This window comes from Pinus tabuliformis, chromosome 5_1 (assembly GCF_031772625.1).
Source record: "Pinus tabuliformis cultivar Carrire ecotype Pingquan chromosome 5_1, CPIR1, whole genome shotgun sequence".
Classification (NCBI taxonomy): Eukaryota; Viridiplantae; Streptophyta; class Pinopsida; order Pinales; family Pinaceae; genus Pinus; species Pinus tabuliformis.
Genome location: NC_142305.1, coordinates 880,406,270 through 880,423,322, shown reverse-complemented (window position 1 = coordinate 880,423,322; position 17,053 = coordinate 880,406,270). Strand labels below are relative to the sequence as shown.

At 39.5% G+C, this 17,053-nt stretch overlaps 1 protein-coding gene across 1 annotated transcript in view; it reads right to left on the bottom strand.

The window, feature by feature from the left end:
* The window catches only part of CPNIFS (chloroplastic NIFS-like cysteine desulfurase), a 367,346-nt gene that overhangs the window by 47,767 nt on the left and 302,526 nt on the right, over positions 1 to 17,053 (bottom strand). The gene's annotated exons all lie outside the window — the stretch shown is intronic.

The following is a 17,053-nucleotide window of genomic DNA, read 5'->3' as shown; positions in this document are numbered from 1 at the left end:
CTACTAGGGCGCACAGTATTCAATAGCAGGATGGATTAGTGTCAGTTGATGCAGTCAGATTCCAGGGTGACAGTTGCAGACTAGTAGCAGTTAGGTGCTGAGGAGCGCAGTACAGTGTTGGCATCAATGCAAAGTGGCACAATGCAGAGTTAGCAGCAATGCAGATTCTTTAGTGGACAGTGCAGTAGCTAGTAGCAGTCAGGACTCAGGAGACAGATGCATCATACTGAACACAGTTGATTCAGTATTTAGGATGCTTCTCAGTTGCAGCAGCAACAGTCGAGAGAAAATTGCAGTGCAGATGCAAAGTTGCCAGCAATACCAGCAGTATTGCAGTGTCAGCAGCAGCACAAATGCAGCATTAGAGTTGCGCAGTGGTTGGTGGAAAGTAGCCAGACATCAGCAATGTGACGAAGGGTGGTACAAAGAGAGAGTGTTGTAGCAGAGTGTGTAGCACTAGAGAGAACACCTTCCTCGCTAAGAGGTGGTGTTAGTTTTTGTAGCATCAGAGGTGTTCTAGTGTCGAAACTTTGTGGAGGGGCTAAAACACAAGTTCTCCATAACCCATAAATCATTTCTGGAAATTCCACCTCGAAGTGTCTCAATTAGATTATTAGACTATTTTTAATTATTTCCTAAGTCTAAACTTAGGAAAAGGGATTAATTAATCATAATTAATTGAGATAAGTTGTGAATCATCTAGAAACTCACACAGATCAACAGGGAATTAATTTGGGCCCTTGATTAACTTTTAATCTTGGTCATTGGAGGTCCAACAGAGGATTATAAAAAGAAATCGATGGGTAGATGGAGAATACACTTGTGGACAGGGTTGCGGGAAAGCGGCTCTCGCCACCCCTCGAACTCGCTCTCGAAGCGCGCTCCCTTCAGGAGCAACTCAAGAGCGACCCTAAGAGTGAAATTTTTGCTCCCTAGCCCTTTTTGCAAAATTTTGTTTGCAGTAACGTTCCAAATGCAATATTTTTTCAAAGAAACAAACAATTTTTTAGTCGGGCAGCCTAATGATCAGGCCTATGGCCCTAGTATTGATATGTGATTCATGGTAATGTTAAATTCTTAAAGTTAAAGGATGAAAATGAAGAGGAAATGACTCAGGATGTTTGAGAGTGGCTTCGACCTCATTGGATTTCATATGGAGAAAGTAGAATTTTAGATCTCATTCAAAATCCAACAGACTTATCAGTTTTTCAGGATTTCAGGATTAGGGGAATTGAATTGTTTCCATTGCATTTTGTCATGTATTAGGGTATGGAACTTGTATTTAATCAAGAGCACCAATCCCTCTATGTACCTTGATCTTAGTGACATTGGTTGTTGAACTCCTCTATCATGATTCATGACCCTACTAAAAATGTACCCATCACTCAAACAAAATCTTGACTTTACATGTTATGTTTTTTCTATCTTATGTTAATGCTTAGAGGGTGATATTAATGACAAAGATACCTAACAAATCTAGAGGTAATGAAAAAGATACCTCTGGATATTAATGCTTAGAGGGTGATATTAATGACAAAGATCTTGAATCTTGATTTTCCAACAAGACTCAAAAATTAGAGATTTATTGTGGCAGCAAAAAGCCCAAGCATTAGCAATAGATAATAGATTTACTTGTCTTTTCTAGTTTCTAGTAGTTTTTATAACTGTTGACTCTTTCATATTTATTATGGTATTTTTTGTAAACAAGATATGACAATTTAAGTTTGAAGTTGGCAATTATAACTCATTGGTAATGAATTATGAATATGATGCTTCATGAAAGTTGAAAGTTGTTTCATTTCATTTCATGTTAGATATTCTTTGTTGTAATGGTTACACTTAGCTTACAAGTACAACTTCGGTGATCAATGATGATAAATGTTATATATTGAATTTTGAAAGCTTGAAACTTTAAGATTGATGAATCATGAGACTCAATATGTTGTATGTTACACTTGTGGACGTAGTTGATGAAGATTATTATTGATTTCTGGTAGCATCGGATGTGCTCTAAGCCTCAAAATGTGCAGGGAGGCGAGGACACATGTATTCCAGAATAGCCATAAATCATTTTGGGAAATTCCACCCGGAGACAATTTTATTAAAATAATTAATTATTTTTAATGGATGCCTAGATCTAAACTTAGGAAATTAAAATAATTAAAGGGTATTAATAAAACTGGGTGTGAATCTTAATAAAAGTGAGTCAATATGATATGAGTTGTTGATTAGAATTTAATCTGGGTTGTTGATTACTCAACGAGAAGATTATAAGAAGGACTTCGATGGGCATTTGGAAGACACATCGAGTGGAATCAAGAGATTGATTTCTCAAGAGAGCAGCGCAGAGGAGTCGGAGAGATCATCGAGGAGATTTCTTGCAGTGAGGGGCAGGCATAGTTTTCCAAATGGAGAGTTTCCTGATCTGGGGAAACATTGCAGAGAAGGCAGAGAGAGGTCCAGAAGAGGCAGCGTAGAGCCACGCTGGGCAATGTAAAGCCACGTTGAGGCAACGCAGAGGCCTTGAGGAGATTCGTGGATTTACTGAGGAGCAGATCAGATCCAGTGTCAAGATCTAAGGTGTAAGACCTAAAAGTCAGAGGATAGAGCATCCAGCCAGCAGATCGATCATCCATAAGGAGTGACGTTGTCCCCAGAAGGTGTGGCCCAGAGCAGCGCAATGACTACACAGAGGCAGCTTGGGGCTAGCCATTCAATGGCTGGATCAGGGTCGAATCTCCAATTATAGTATGAGATATTTCTCACTAATTTCTTTGCCAGTCAGATTCTTTGTATCGGATAGCTAGTAAGGCATCCAAAGATTGTATTCAGAAACTACTACATAATGATACAAACCCTCAGCTGCTACACTAGTTTTCCTGCATTGGGTTTTTCCGAGGACATTTGTCCAAAAACAACAGTGTCAATTGTGTGTGTGGTTATTTCTTCTTGCTCAGTTCTTGTTTCCGTATATAATTTAATTAGTGAAGGCTGCAGTCATATTTACTTCGATATTTACAGTGTAACATAGTAAATAACTTGTAAGAAAATTGGCAAGTAGGAGAAATAACATCAGATTGTTGCAGTAAGGATTTGGGTTTCCAAATTTTCATAATTATAACTTCTAGATGATTGATGTTATATGGCTCAATCTATGTTTTTATGTTTTTTATATCTAATTCATCATTCTACATGCTTTTGTTGATATATGCATCAAAATATAAAAATATATATATTATACAAAAATTCGCTCCCCGATTCGCTCCCAAACCGGGAGCTTCTGAAAATGTCGCTCCCGCTCCTGCTCCCAAGTAACCTTGCATGTGGAGTTCGATTTCCTTGGAGAGTTCATTTTTTTTAGAGAGCCAGCAGTTGTTGGAAGGGTTCGAGCTTCAAAAGAAAGCAGAAACAATGAGGGGCAGGGACAGTGAGTCGGAGGAAATATCTAAAAATTTCGCTCCCGCTCCCAAGTAACCTTGCTTGTGGAGTTCAATTTCCTTGGAGAGTTCAATTTCTCCAGAGAGCCAATAGTTGCTGGAAGAGTTCGAGCTTCAAAAGGAAGCAGAAATAGTGAGGGGCAGGGACAATGACCCGGAGGAAGTTTTCCAGATGCAGTGAAGTGCATTGCAGAGAGGTAGAAAGAGCCACAATGGGGTTGACGCAGGGGTTGCGCAGAAGCCTCTATAAGCAATTTGATTTTGCTGGAGAGAAGCTGGATATGAGTTCCAGAAAAGTGTTCCAGAAGGCCGGAGAGACAATTTCTTAGCTAGTGGCAAATAGGACAGCTACAAGAGCAACTAATTCAAGAAGAGCATGGAAGGGACTGCGCAAGGGTGACATAGGCCTAGGCAGAGATTGTTTGGAAGGATCACTTGGAGCTGCAATCAGAGCCCAGATTGCTAGTGGGGGTGAGGAAAATTCCTCACAATATTTTTGCCAGTAATTTCTCTATAGGATTTCCAGTTTTCGGCATCCAGATTGTACTCAAAATTTCTCATTGTTGCATAATAATATAAACCCCCAGTTGTTGCACCAGTTTTCCCAAGTTGGGTTTTTCCGGGGACATTTATCTAAAATTAACTGTGTTAATTTTGATGTGTGTGCTAGCATATTTCTCAGTTTCTAGCGCTATTATTTTTCTGCAATTTTATTTGTGAAAGTTGCAGTGTGATTTATTCAGTGTTTGTCATAGCAAATAAATTGTTAAATTAATTAACAATTAGAAGAATAATTTCTAGTTGTTGCAATAGGATTTCAGTGGTGAAATTTCCACAAGAGGTTTCTCCCAAAAAGAGGGAGAAGACAATGATGAGACTTTTGATCTGGTTACCAAGTACACTACCATTAGATCTATCATTTCTATTGCTTATTCTATGGGTTGGAATCTACATCAAATGGATGTAAAGACAACTTTTCTTAATGCCGTGATTGAAGAAGTGTACTTAGAGCAACCTCAAGGTTTTGAGGCCCATGGTAGAGAGTCTCACGTTTGCAGGTTGAAGAAAGCCTTGTACGGACTTAAGCAAGCACCGACAGCTTCGTATACACGAATTGAAAATTATCTGATGAGACTTGACTTCTCCAAAAGTGATGTTAATCCAAACCTATACTTCAAGGTCGAGAAGAATGAACCTGTGATTCTATTACTATATGTTGATGACCTCTTTCTAACAATTATGGACCATATAATTATTCAGTGTAAGAGGGAGCTAGCTTACAAATTTGATATGAAGGATCTTGGTTTTATGCATTATTATTTAGGGATAGAAGTTTTGAAAAAGACCAGTGAAATATTTCTTGGTCAAGGAAAATATATATCAAGATCCTGCAAAAGTTTGGTATGATGGATTGTAAATAGATGTCGAATCCCATGGTTTCAAGCTTGAGGAAGTTGAGAGACTCTCAGTCTAATTTGATAGATCCATCAATGTACTGAAAGTTGATTGGCTCGCTAATGTATATGGTTAATACCAGACTAGACATTTGCTTCACGGTAAACACGTTGAGCCAATTCCAAGTGGAACCAACACACGATCATTGGATAGCAGCAAAGCACATTTTGAGATACTTGCATGGTACAATTGACTATGGTTTAAGATGTCTCAAACATTGATATACAAATACAGGGATATATCGATCCAAATTGGACGAGTGTTGAAGACGGGAAGAGTACCTCTAGAGGTTGCTTTAGTTTGGGCTCAGATATGATTTTGTGGATGAGCAGGAAGCAAATATTTGCCACACTCAATATTGTCGAGGCAGAATATATTGCAGCTAGCTTGGTGGGTTGTGTAGTATGGCTTCATAAGTTACATGCCGCACTGTTTAATCATGTGGTCGAGCCGACCATGATTTATTTTGAAAATAAAGTTGTGTGAAGCTGACAAAGAATCCAGTGTTCCATGACAGGTCAAAGCACATCGTATTAAGTACCACTTCATCCATGGCATGGTGCATAAGGGAGCAATGAAGATCCAGTATGTCTCCATTGGTGAGAATATCGCAAATATTTTGATGAAGCCTTTGTCTCATGCAAAGGATTTATACTTCAAAGACAAGCTTGGACTAGTGGAGAATGCCTCTCTCATTGAGAGGGAGTGTTAATGAGACAGCATCATGAACTGACATCCCCCTTGTGTCAAGTATTGTGACCAGCAATACGAATATTATCCCTGTGTCAAGTACTTTGACTAGAATTAGGGGGAATGGTCCAACAATGGACTGATGAGAATATTGTGACCAACAACAGGGATATTATCCCTGTGTCAAGTACTTTGACCATAATTAGGAAGAATGGTCCTAGAGGCCCAGAATTACTCTAATATAATGTGGCCTTTCCAGCATCAAGATCATTAGTATCGGGCCCCCAAAATTACTCAGTTAGAGTGTGGCCTTTGGGGATTCACCATATGCCAAGTCCCGACCAAAATGTTGGTGAACCAAGACTAGTCTGTATACCATGTAACACATTGACGGGAATTATGGTGACTAGTTGATGCTAATGATGTGCCATGTGTCAGAAGTACCGACACAAATTACAGCAACCTGTCGGTGTTGTTGATCTATCATGTGTCATAGATGCATGACTAGAATTATTGGTAGTTTGTTGATGTTATTATCCTACCATGTGTCAAATTTATTTGGTCAAAATTATGGTAGTTGTTTCATGATGATTTGTTATAACATTTTCTTAGAGAAATTTGTTCACAAGAAGAACATTTGTCTAGTCATTATGAATACCTCCCTAGCTAAGAGGGAGTGTTGAATTTTGTATCTATGGCTAGTCTTCATAATTTATATTTTTGGGCCTTGTAATGTATAAAGAATTTGTAATACATGTTCTTCATGTCATTTTAATTATTTACCCCTTGAAAGAATTATTGTAAGACATGTTTTCCATGTCAAATTTGAAAAGGAAAATTTTGAAATTTGAAATTTGAATTTTTGGCTCTAAAATAGTCAAGTGGGCCCTTCCTGAAGTCAAGTTGGTCCCAGTGAAGAGACGCACCCATTCGTGAAGACAAAACATCTATATAAAGGCATTTGACCTCCTCCACAAGACTCTTAGAAAATCAGAAAGGCAGAAAAATTTTCTTATATAGATAATTACTTGAGATTCTTTTATCTTTATGTTCTTCTTTTAACTTTTAGTTCATCAAGCAATTACCAAAACAATAACACAAGGACAACATGTGTAGGCAGAGAGCCAAGGCAAAACCCCTATCTAGGGGAAAACCTAGTCAACAATTCCTCCTTCAATAGTTTCTCGAGGTAATTCAAGACTCTTTGACCTAGACAAATACTTCCTCCACACCAAGTCAGCCCTCAATCCTTCTTGTAAATGATAACCCTTCAAAAGCAGCTTCGACCTAGCAACATACACATGCAGTAGCAGCTTTGACCCAACAGCGATAATAGCAGCTGCTTCGGCTACGCTAGGGAAACTTCGATCTCCCTTGATACACTTCAGAAGTGAGAGAGAGTTGGCCCAAAATTTCGATCTTGGTGTCTTCAATCTTCCTCCAAAAACTCGCACTCCTTTCCAACTCTCCTTCCAACCCTTTTCCAATGTCGCACTTCCCAGCTTTCAGCTTCAAATATCGAACTGTGTGTGTGAGTGAGATGCTCCAAATGAATTCGAACTGATTTGTATATATAGCCTTCCAATGAGGTCGAATTACGCTTCTTGAGGCCGACGCGGTGTGGAGGAGACTAAATTCATTTTTTTACTAAAAATTTTTTCTTTTTACATGATTCGAAAGCCCAAGAAGGATCTCTTTAAATGTACAATGACTTAGAATAAATCCTAGAAGTCCTCAATGGGGACTTTGACCTAAAACATGATGACCCAAGCATGAAACCCATGCTTTAATAAGTCATAATAATAATAATAATAATATTTTCTTCATTCTTTTTCATAAGTACATTACATAATGAGTCACATACATTTATGAAGACGGAACCTAGTTACATATTTCAACACTCCCTCTTCACTAGGGAGGTATTCAGAAGTACAAGGAAGATCTCAGAACACATGAATCATGAAGAATTTAGGCACCGCAATGCCATGGACTAGATTCCTGACCAGGGCAATCTATCTACGTGGGACTAAGATGGACTAAAGCTCCCTGCCTCTCTAGGTACCATCAGGCTTACTTGCTAACCATCAACCTAGGGATCTAAGTGTGTATCCGAGATCAAAGCTCCATGACCAACGCCACCCTCCCTACTTTGGGAAGTAGACATCAACACAAAGTGTCAGCTAGATGTCATCTCAGGCAATGTGTCTTACTATTGAAGTTTCTAAGTTTACTTAGTTTAGAAACCCTTCATGCACTTATTCTGACTTTTTCCTACCTACTAGTTATTTTTCTTTAACAAGTTATTTACAAAGTAAATACTGAAAATAAACACCAGTGCATGCTCAACATATTACAGATCAGCAAATAAAAGAAACAAGAATAAACACACCACATGACACCATTATTTTTGGACCAATGTCCCCAGAAAAACCCAATGTGGGAAAACCGATGCAGCTATCTGAGGGTTTTCTTATTAAGCAATATCAGAGTACAATCTGGGTACCGAAATTGGCCTACCCAACAGAGAATTTCCTTAGCAGATACACCTCAAAGTTTGAGAAAAATCTCCTAGCTGAAACCCTGGAAAATCCTTCCGGCAGCTCCTCAGCACAAAACTGCTCTGCAACCCCAGCATCTACCCAAACTGGACTGTGTCAGCCCCTCTCTGTCTCACGTTGGCCCTGCATCAACCTTTCTAGGCATGTGTCAGCCCCAGGAGGCCCTGCGTCAACTCTCTGGGCCTCTGCATCAGACACACTGGCCTCTCTGGTGCTCTGCGCAGCTCTTGGCTGCCTCTGCGTAGCCCTGCATGAGCCCTTGTTGGCTCTACGTCACTCTCCTTGGTTGTTGCACTGCTCTCCCAGCACAATCTATGTCTTCTCTGTCTCTCTGTACTTAATGCCCCTTAGCTGCTTTCCCAATCACTGATTCTATCTCTCTTAGCAAACCCCGCTCTAGAGAATAGAATGACTGATCACTCTGGTGTATTCTCCAAGTGACCCTCAAGCCTCCTCTTATACTTTTCCTGTTGACATCTCAACAGTCGAGATTAAGTCCCTAATCAATGGCTAAGATTAGATCTGGCTTGATCCATGTCTTTTGGACCACTCTAACACAGATTCATATTAATACACATTAATATTTTATTTTCCCTAAGTTTAGACTTAGGGACTCCATTAAAAATATTAATTATTTTAATATCTCCTGATCTATTTAGAATTTGCCCAAACCCTTTCTGGGTATTGGAGATCTCATGTGCCCCAACCTCTCCACCAAATTTCGTGGCTAGAGCACATCCGATGCTACCCCAAATCAACACTTACACACAAAGCCTCAACACTCTCAATTATTCCAATCGGTAACAAATCCTCCCTGATCAAATAGATCGGTAACAACAAATCTCTCCCAATCACAATAAGCATGTAAAACATGTTATCAAACCTCTAAGAGATTTAGTTGTACAAACACAACCCCAATCAGTAACAAACTTTCAAATGTACATAGATAAACACAAACCTCTGGGGTCTTTCAGATATCTTGATGTTGCTTCTCAACTTTTCAAGGTAGGACTTAGAGCTTTTCAAATGAATCTTGACAGAAGATTGCTCAACCATATAGCTTCCTTTCCTACCTTTCATGCAACACCATATTCTACAAATAAGATCCATCTTATTTGAGCAGCCCTTCAAAATACATTCTCCAATTTCTTCTTTCAAGGTGTCCATCATGGCTATCATGTGACCTCCCTCTCAACTAGGGAGATTCCTTTCATCCAAGCTCCCTCTTAACTTAGGGAGATTTCTTTTATTCAAGCTCCCTCTTAACTTAGGGGGCTCAACTTCTTTCTACAACATCAGAGAATCTTTCATGGCTTCCATCCTTCTTATCAAAGTTATCATGACCATCATTATTCACATCATGCTTATCACATCAACTTTACTTTACGAACATCTTCACCATCTTGAAGATTATGTACCTGCACAACTTAGATAGCAAGTACAACCAAATCTATAGAAGCATGAAGTTAACCATATCAAAATCATGGAAGCATTCAACTTTAGACATCAAATACTCAAACTTGGTTACAAACAAGAGACACATACTCTTCAACTTCTTGCTAGGGTTTTTTCATAAACCCTAGACTATATCATCAAGACTTTGAGCATTTCATAACAACCTTCATTACATCTAGGGTTTCAATGTTTCTTCCAGAGGTATGACATACCCTACTACAAACTATTGCAAACCCTAGAAGCAATTCAAACAAATATTGATCTACAACTTTAGAAATCATATGTTAGACTTCCTACTAGGACTTAGTGTGAAACCCTAGATTTTATACATGAGCTTAACAATCAAAACCAATCACAGCTCAACAACATGACTAGCTTCCACTAGGGTTTGTTGTAAACCCTAGATTTTACTAATTCTCAACACCCACAATGCAATTTCAGATTTTATCAACTTTTCATAAATCCCAGATTATCACATTGTCATCATATATCAGAGATTTGAACTTCTACTAAGGTTTAGTTACAAAACCCTAGAATTCACAAATACTATCATCCTAGAGAATCAAACTTCGACTAGGGCTTAGTTCCAAACCCTAGGACTCATGACCATCAACAATTAGGTCAACACATATATCTAGGACTTCATCATCATGCACAAGCATATCATAACATGTGTTAGTCAAACCCAAAGACACAAATATCAATAAAAGTTAGACATATAACAAACTTGATCAAACTAGGGTTTGATCGGACAAACACACACATGCCAAGGATTTCATTTCTAGGACATTATAAGGGTCTTGCTTATACACCCTACCAAACCCTAATGATCTAGGGTTTCAATAATAAACATAGAAAACCCTAAATTATCAATACTTCAAAGGTTTGGGATTTCAGACATCACCATTCAACCCTAACAAGTTAGGGTTTTCATAACCATACCAAAACCCCAAACATGAATTCATCAGACATTTTCTTTAGACTTCAACAATAACCCTAAGTAAGCTAGGGTTTCACACATAATAATAAACATACCCTAAAGTTAGGGTTTTTTTACAAAGAACCTTTCTAGGGTTCCACCAGAGTAATCAAAGATATAAGGAAGGTAGATTTATCTAATGATGGATCACCCAATCAAGAATCTTTTAAGATTCAGGAAAGCTAGGCACAACGATGTTAGTAATGATTTATCAAGAATGACTATGAAGAGAGCAAAAACTTGTAATTCAAAACATACCTCTTGTTTCTTAACAAACCTTGTAATTCCAATGCTTTGCGTTGTGAGGCGTTCTTTCTTGAGTCTTCAACAAGTTTTTCCTAAACAAGGGAAATATGAGTAAAAATGGGATTAGTATTTAATGCAAACAAAACTAGAGAGGTAAGGAAGACTAAGAGTGAAAATGGTAATAAGATACTTGTTAGTTTTTGGTAGCATCGGAAGTGCTCTAGCCTTGAAAATTGGTGGAGAGGCTAAGGCACATGAGTTCTAAAGAACCCAGAAACCGTTTGGTGAAATTCCACCCAAATTGTATTTTATTAAAATAATTAATATTTTTAATGGGGTTCCTAAGTCTAAACTTAAGGAGGGTCGATTTTTGAAAGGAGCGATGGAAACGATTAGGGTTTGCTCCCGCAGAGCTGAGACTGCTGCCGCTTCGGCCCTAAAGCCCGCCGTAGGGGCCAAAGGCGATTCAGGGCATGGGATAACAGAGCATGCGGTTGGTAGACTGTTGGTAGCGCGATCGCCTACAGTGGAATGGCCTGTCATTCGCAGTAAAACGTCTCAAATCTTTCCAGATTTGCATGACTACGTATCTGTGGAGGCTGCTGTCAAAAGAAACCAAGCGAATCCGGTTTCTGCGTGGATCTCTGAGGAGGGTTTTCCCTTGCGAAAGAACGAGATCCTGAAATGCGCAATCGAACAAAGAAGACATTGTGGCGTATGGTGTTTAGAGGGAAGACCCTGCCAAAGTAAGAATACTCAGAGGAACGGCAGAGGGGGACTGCTAGATGCAGATCCGCTCTCTCTTTCACCGCATGGATCCAGCTACTGCAGCGTTGGCTTCGATCTACTCGATCAAGCCTTTACCAGAGTATTGTTTGTCCCCAGGCCTCAGATCGAGGGCAAAAATCACAGACCGTCCAGAGTTTCTGCAGATCCGGGCATGCACAAGGAGGTACGAACGAGATCAGGGCTAGATCTGGAGTATAGCATGCCACCAGCGCAGGTAAAAACAAATAGCTTTCAGATTATGATAAAACCCCCTCAGGGGAAACTTTGTCTAGTATGGGTTCATGCAGGAATTACCGTTATGCAGCTGAAATATCAAATATGGGAAAAAATGGGATACCCTGTTCAGATCCAACATCTGATCAGTGGTAGGCGGTCTCTCCAGGACGGCAGATCGATGGGAAGCTATGAGATCGAATCAGGATCGATCATTATCTTAAATTTTAGACTAAGAGGAGGGGCTCTGCCCCAGGGACAGACAAGCTCCTCAGGGGGAGACAAAGGGAAAAAAGCAGCAGCCCAGCATCTACCAAAGGGATCATACAAAAACATTCTACAGGGCAGCAGGAATTCAGGTTTCTCTCCAGATCAAGGAGGACATATGCCCAGGCCATACATAGTAGACCAGGCAGAGCAAACCCCAGCATTAAACCTAGATACTTCAGGGATTGATGAGTACGTCAGTTCCTATGAAACGAAAGCCCTAATCTGCCGTTTCAACAGCTTTTGGCCTAAACCTATGGATCTGTTCCATTGGATCTTCAACAACTGGACCATGGAATGCGACATTCATTTATGTGCAAAGGGTTTCTTCATAGTAAGATTCACATCCGAGGAGGTTAGAGATACAGTCATCGGTGCCGGACCATGGTTCTGGGGAACATCGGGGCTGTTTGTGACCCCATGGTTCCCAGATTTCGACCCAAATAAAATGACTATAACCAAAATGCCAGTGTGGGTTAGACTACACAATCTTCCTTTGCATTTTTGGGACGAACGAGTGCTGGAAGGCATTGGGAACAGCATAGGGAAATACATCAAAACAGATCTGGCAAGGATCGATGAAAGGATCTACACCTTCGCACGAATCTGTGTGGAAGTAGACTTAAGTAAGGGGCTGCCTGAAAGTATAAGGTTGATCTACAAACAGCAGAACTGGCTGCAGGTACTAGATTATGAAAACACGGCCTTCAGATGTAGGATCTGTAGACAGACAGGACACTTACAAAGTTCATGTCCAGAAGCCAAGAATAAAAAGAAGCAGCAAGGGAAGCCGAGGAAAGGATGGCACTTTCCTCCTCCAGATTCAGATGACGAAGAATCAGAAGCAGCAGAGGAAGATCTCCCAGCAGAGAAAACAGAGGTAGGCCAAGAAATGGAGAATCAGAAAGAAACCTCATCAGACAACAAGGCAAGGGAGACAAGCATGCAGCCTAGTACGGGCGGCATAAAACGGCACCACCTCTCGGATACTTCAGATTCAGACAAAGAACCTGGGCCACAGAATACAGAAACACAGATAGTCATTGCTTCGATCGAGCCCTCTCAAGGAGTGTGGCGAAAGGTCGAAAAGAAAAAGGGGCGAAAAACTTGATGCGGGTGTTTACTCACTGCAGGATTCCAGTTTTTGCCTCACTTTCTCTCTCCTCTTCTCTCTTTTCTTATTCTTTATGCACGTTAGTTTTCTAATGTTGCGTGGGGTGCGAAAGCACCCGGGCCCTTGCGGCAGCATACGGGATGCTTCAATGCATTTGTAGCTTTTTTATTTTCTTCTTTGATTAATAGAAAAGCGCGGTTTTTTTCCTCGGAAAAAAAAGTCTAAACTTAAGGAAATTAAAATATTAATGGGTATCAATCAAAATATGTGTGAGAATGATCTAGAAGGCGGATCAAGTCATGCTTTAACCTTAGCTATTGATTAGAGACTTAATCTCGGACGTCGAAGACTCAACAGGAAAAGTATAAAATGGAGGCTTGGGTTTATTTGGAAATACACACGGAGAGATTGAGGAAATCGATTTTTTGAGGTGAGAAGTTCTCGGGAGAAAAATCGATTAGGGAGATCTTGCAACTGAGGGGTAGAGAGAATCTGGGAGGAGGACTTTTCGAAAGATACAGAATAGAGAGGTGAAGAGAACTTGCAAACAGGTAGCACAGTAACCGAGAGAGCTGACGTAGAAAAGATGTCTGTCACACAGAATCCAAAACTGCCCGAATAGCCGAAACTGTCAAGAACTGCTGGAACTGTAGGAACAGCCGGGAGCGTTGACACACAGGGGGGCGCAGTAACCGGGAGAGGTGGCGCAAAAAAGTTGTCTGTCACGCAAAATCCAGAACTATCAGAACAGCCGAAACTGTCAAGAATTATTGGGAACTGCCGGAACAGTCGGGAGAGCTGACACAGAGGGCAGAGAGGGTGATGCAGGGCTGACGTAGAGCCAACGCAGAAATAGTTAGTGTTAGCCAATCTTGTGTCGGATCTGCCGAAATTTTGTCGGGTGAAGTGAGGTAAAACTCACTCAGATTTTTTGCCAAAATTTTCTCTATAAAGGATTGTTAGATGAGCATCCTAGATTTGTATTCAGATATTCCTCCTGCATAATAATAAACCCTCAAAACTGTTGCACCGGTTTTCCCACATTAAGTTTTTCCGAGGACTATTGTGTCCAAAAATAAGTGTGTCCTATGTATCTTTTTCTTTGCTCTAGTTTCTATTTCATGAGATCAAATATTTAATCAGTGTAGGCTGCAGAAGTAATTTACTTTAGTATTCAGAAGAATAACTTGATGAATGTAATTTAAAAGTCAAGTGAAGTACTGCAGTAGGGGTTCCTTCAAGTGTAGGAATTTTCACAATACTTATCTTGGAGGTTGGTGAGGACTCCCTCCAAACTTGAGGGATAACTATAACCTTAAGAAAAAAAATTTAAAAAAAATGTTTTTTTCCAAAATATGTTAAACCTACAAATAATAAAAATCAAAAATAAAATAACTAAAGCTTATATCAAAGGACTTAGTAGTGTAAGTCCCTTATATCCAATTATTCGGGCTTAGTCTTGTTTGGAGATCCTTCTTCAGCAACATTGGCTTGGTCTCTGCTTCTTTTCTTGTTCTTCGGATTGTCAAGGTAGTCACTTCTATAGTGACACATTTTGTGGCAGCATTCTATCTTAGAGATTTCGACGTTCCTTCTTGGCCCTCTTGACTTCTTGGGGTGTCCTTTCTTGTGAGAAGCAGAGTATGCATTTGAAACCTTTTCTTCTTCATTGTTGGATACTAATGAGATTATCATCTCTTCTTGGGTGCAAGCATTCCACAATTGCTCGAAGGTAGGAGCTTCTTTCCAACTGTTGAGACTTGAAGCAAAATAACTCCAAGTAGGTGGTAATCCCAATAATGAAATGATTATTAGCTCCCTTTCTGGTACAATTTCATCTATGGCTTGAAGTTCATCTCTAATTCTAGATATCCTCACAAAGAAGGAAGCCACAATATCATCCTTTGTCATTTTTGTAGTCCTTAACTCATTCTTCAAACTTGCTACTTGACCAATATTTTTGATAGTGAATAATTTTGACAAAGCTTCATACATTTCTTGAGCATGGTCTATATTGGAAATGTATGGGACAAGATTGTCCTTTATGCTTTCTACCATCAGTGTCATAGCCAATATCTCTGACTCTCTATACTTCACCTTGTCTGCATCACTGGATTCTTCAGTAGGTCTCTTCACCTTTCTGTTGACCAAATCCAAGACCTTGTTCTTTTCAAGAATGAGGTCAATTCTCTTCTTTCATGACCTGTAGTTTGACGCTCCTTCCAATTTGTTCTCACTATTTATTGTGTTAGACATTGTCCTTGAAGATAGTGGGCTCCTTCTCTTATAAGAGCTCCTTATATGATTCCTTGATCAATCCTTTAGATTCAGATACTCAAAACTACATTTTTCCTTCTTCACCTTAGCTCTGATACCATGTTAGAAAATCAGAAAAGAAAAAAGATTTTCTTAGATAGATAATTACTTGAGATTCTTTTATTTTATGTTCTTCTTTTAACTTTTAGTTCATCAAGCAATTACCAAAGCAATAACAAAAAAGCAACAGATGTAGGCAGATAGCCAGGGAAAAACACCTATCTAGTGGAAAACCAGTCAACAATTCTTCCTTCAATAGTTTCTCAAGATAATCCAAGACTCTTTGACCTAGACAAAGACTTCCTTCACACCAAGTCAACCCTCAATCCTTGTTGCAGATGATAACCCTTCAAAAGCAACTTCGACCTAGCAGCATCAACATGCAGTTGCAGCGTCAACCCAGTAGCAGTAGCAGCAGCAGCTTCGACTAGACTAGGAAAACTTTGATCTCCCTTGATACACCTCAGAAGTGAGAGAGTGTTGGCCCAAAATTTCGATCTTGGTGTCTTCTATCTTCCTCCAAAAACTCACACCCCTTTACAGCTCTCCTTTCAGCCCTTTTCCAATTTTGCACTTCTCAGCTTCCAGCTTTAGATATTGAACTATGTGTGTGAGAGTGAGATGCTTCAAATGAATTCTAACTGCCTTGTCTATATAGCCTTCCAATGAGGTCGAATTACTCTTCATGAGGCCGACTTGATCTTCTTGAGGTCAACTTGGTTTGGAGGAGACTAAATTCATTTTTGACTCAAAAATAATTCTTTTTACATGATTTGAAAGCCCAAGAAGGGTCTCTTTAAATGTACAATGACTCTAATGACTCAGAATAAATCCTAGAAGTTCTCAATGGGGACTTTGACCTAAAACATTATGATCCAAGCATGAAACCCATGCTTTAATAAGTCATAATAATAATAATAATAACAATATTTTCTTCATTATTTTTCATAAGTACATTACATAATGACTCAAATACATTTATGAGGACCGAACCTAGTTACATATTTCAAAAAGGACCACCATTCAACCTCATCACGAGAAGACAGCTTTTGTGCATCTAAGCGAAGGTCAAGAAGAAGAAGGACGAAAAGAAGAAGCACAAGGATCTCTCTCTAGCTCGCATCTCTCTCAGATTTCTAACATGTGACATTTTCTGGCCAGTTTGTGGGCAGCATATTCTGTGCAGGCCAAAATTCTGGGCATATCTGGAAGGCCGAAATTCTGTGGAACAGAAGTTTGACTTGGATTTGACTTGACTTGAGGGCTGGAGACCAGGTTTGACCATTGACTTCTTGGAATAGTTGACTACAAGCATTAGATGTATCTCTTGTTGAACTGAAGAATCTCTCTAAGAAAAAGGTTGTTGGATTTTTCCCCTAAGTGGGCTTTCCCAGGATAACTCTTGCGTTCTCTTTTGTGCATTGTGATCTTTGTTGTCCTTATGGTTTATGGTTGAATTTCTGAAGTGTAATTGCTTAATGATAAATTGGAATTGTTGAAAGAAGAACTATATCATTAGAATTAATTATCAAAA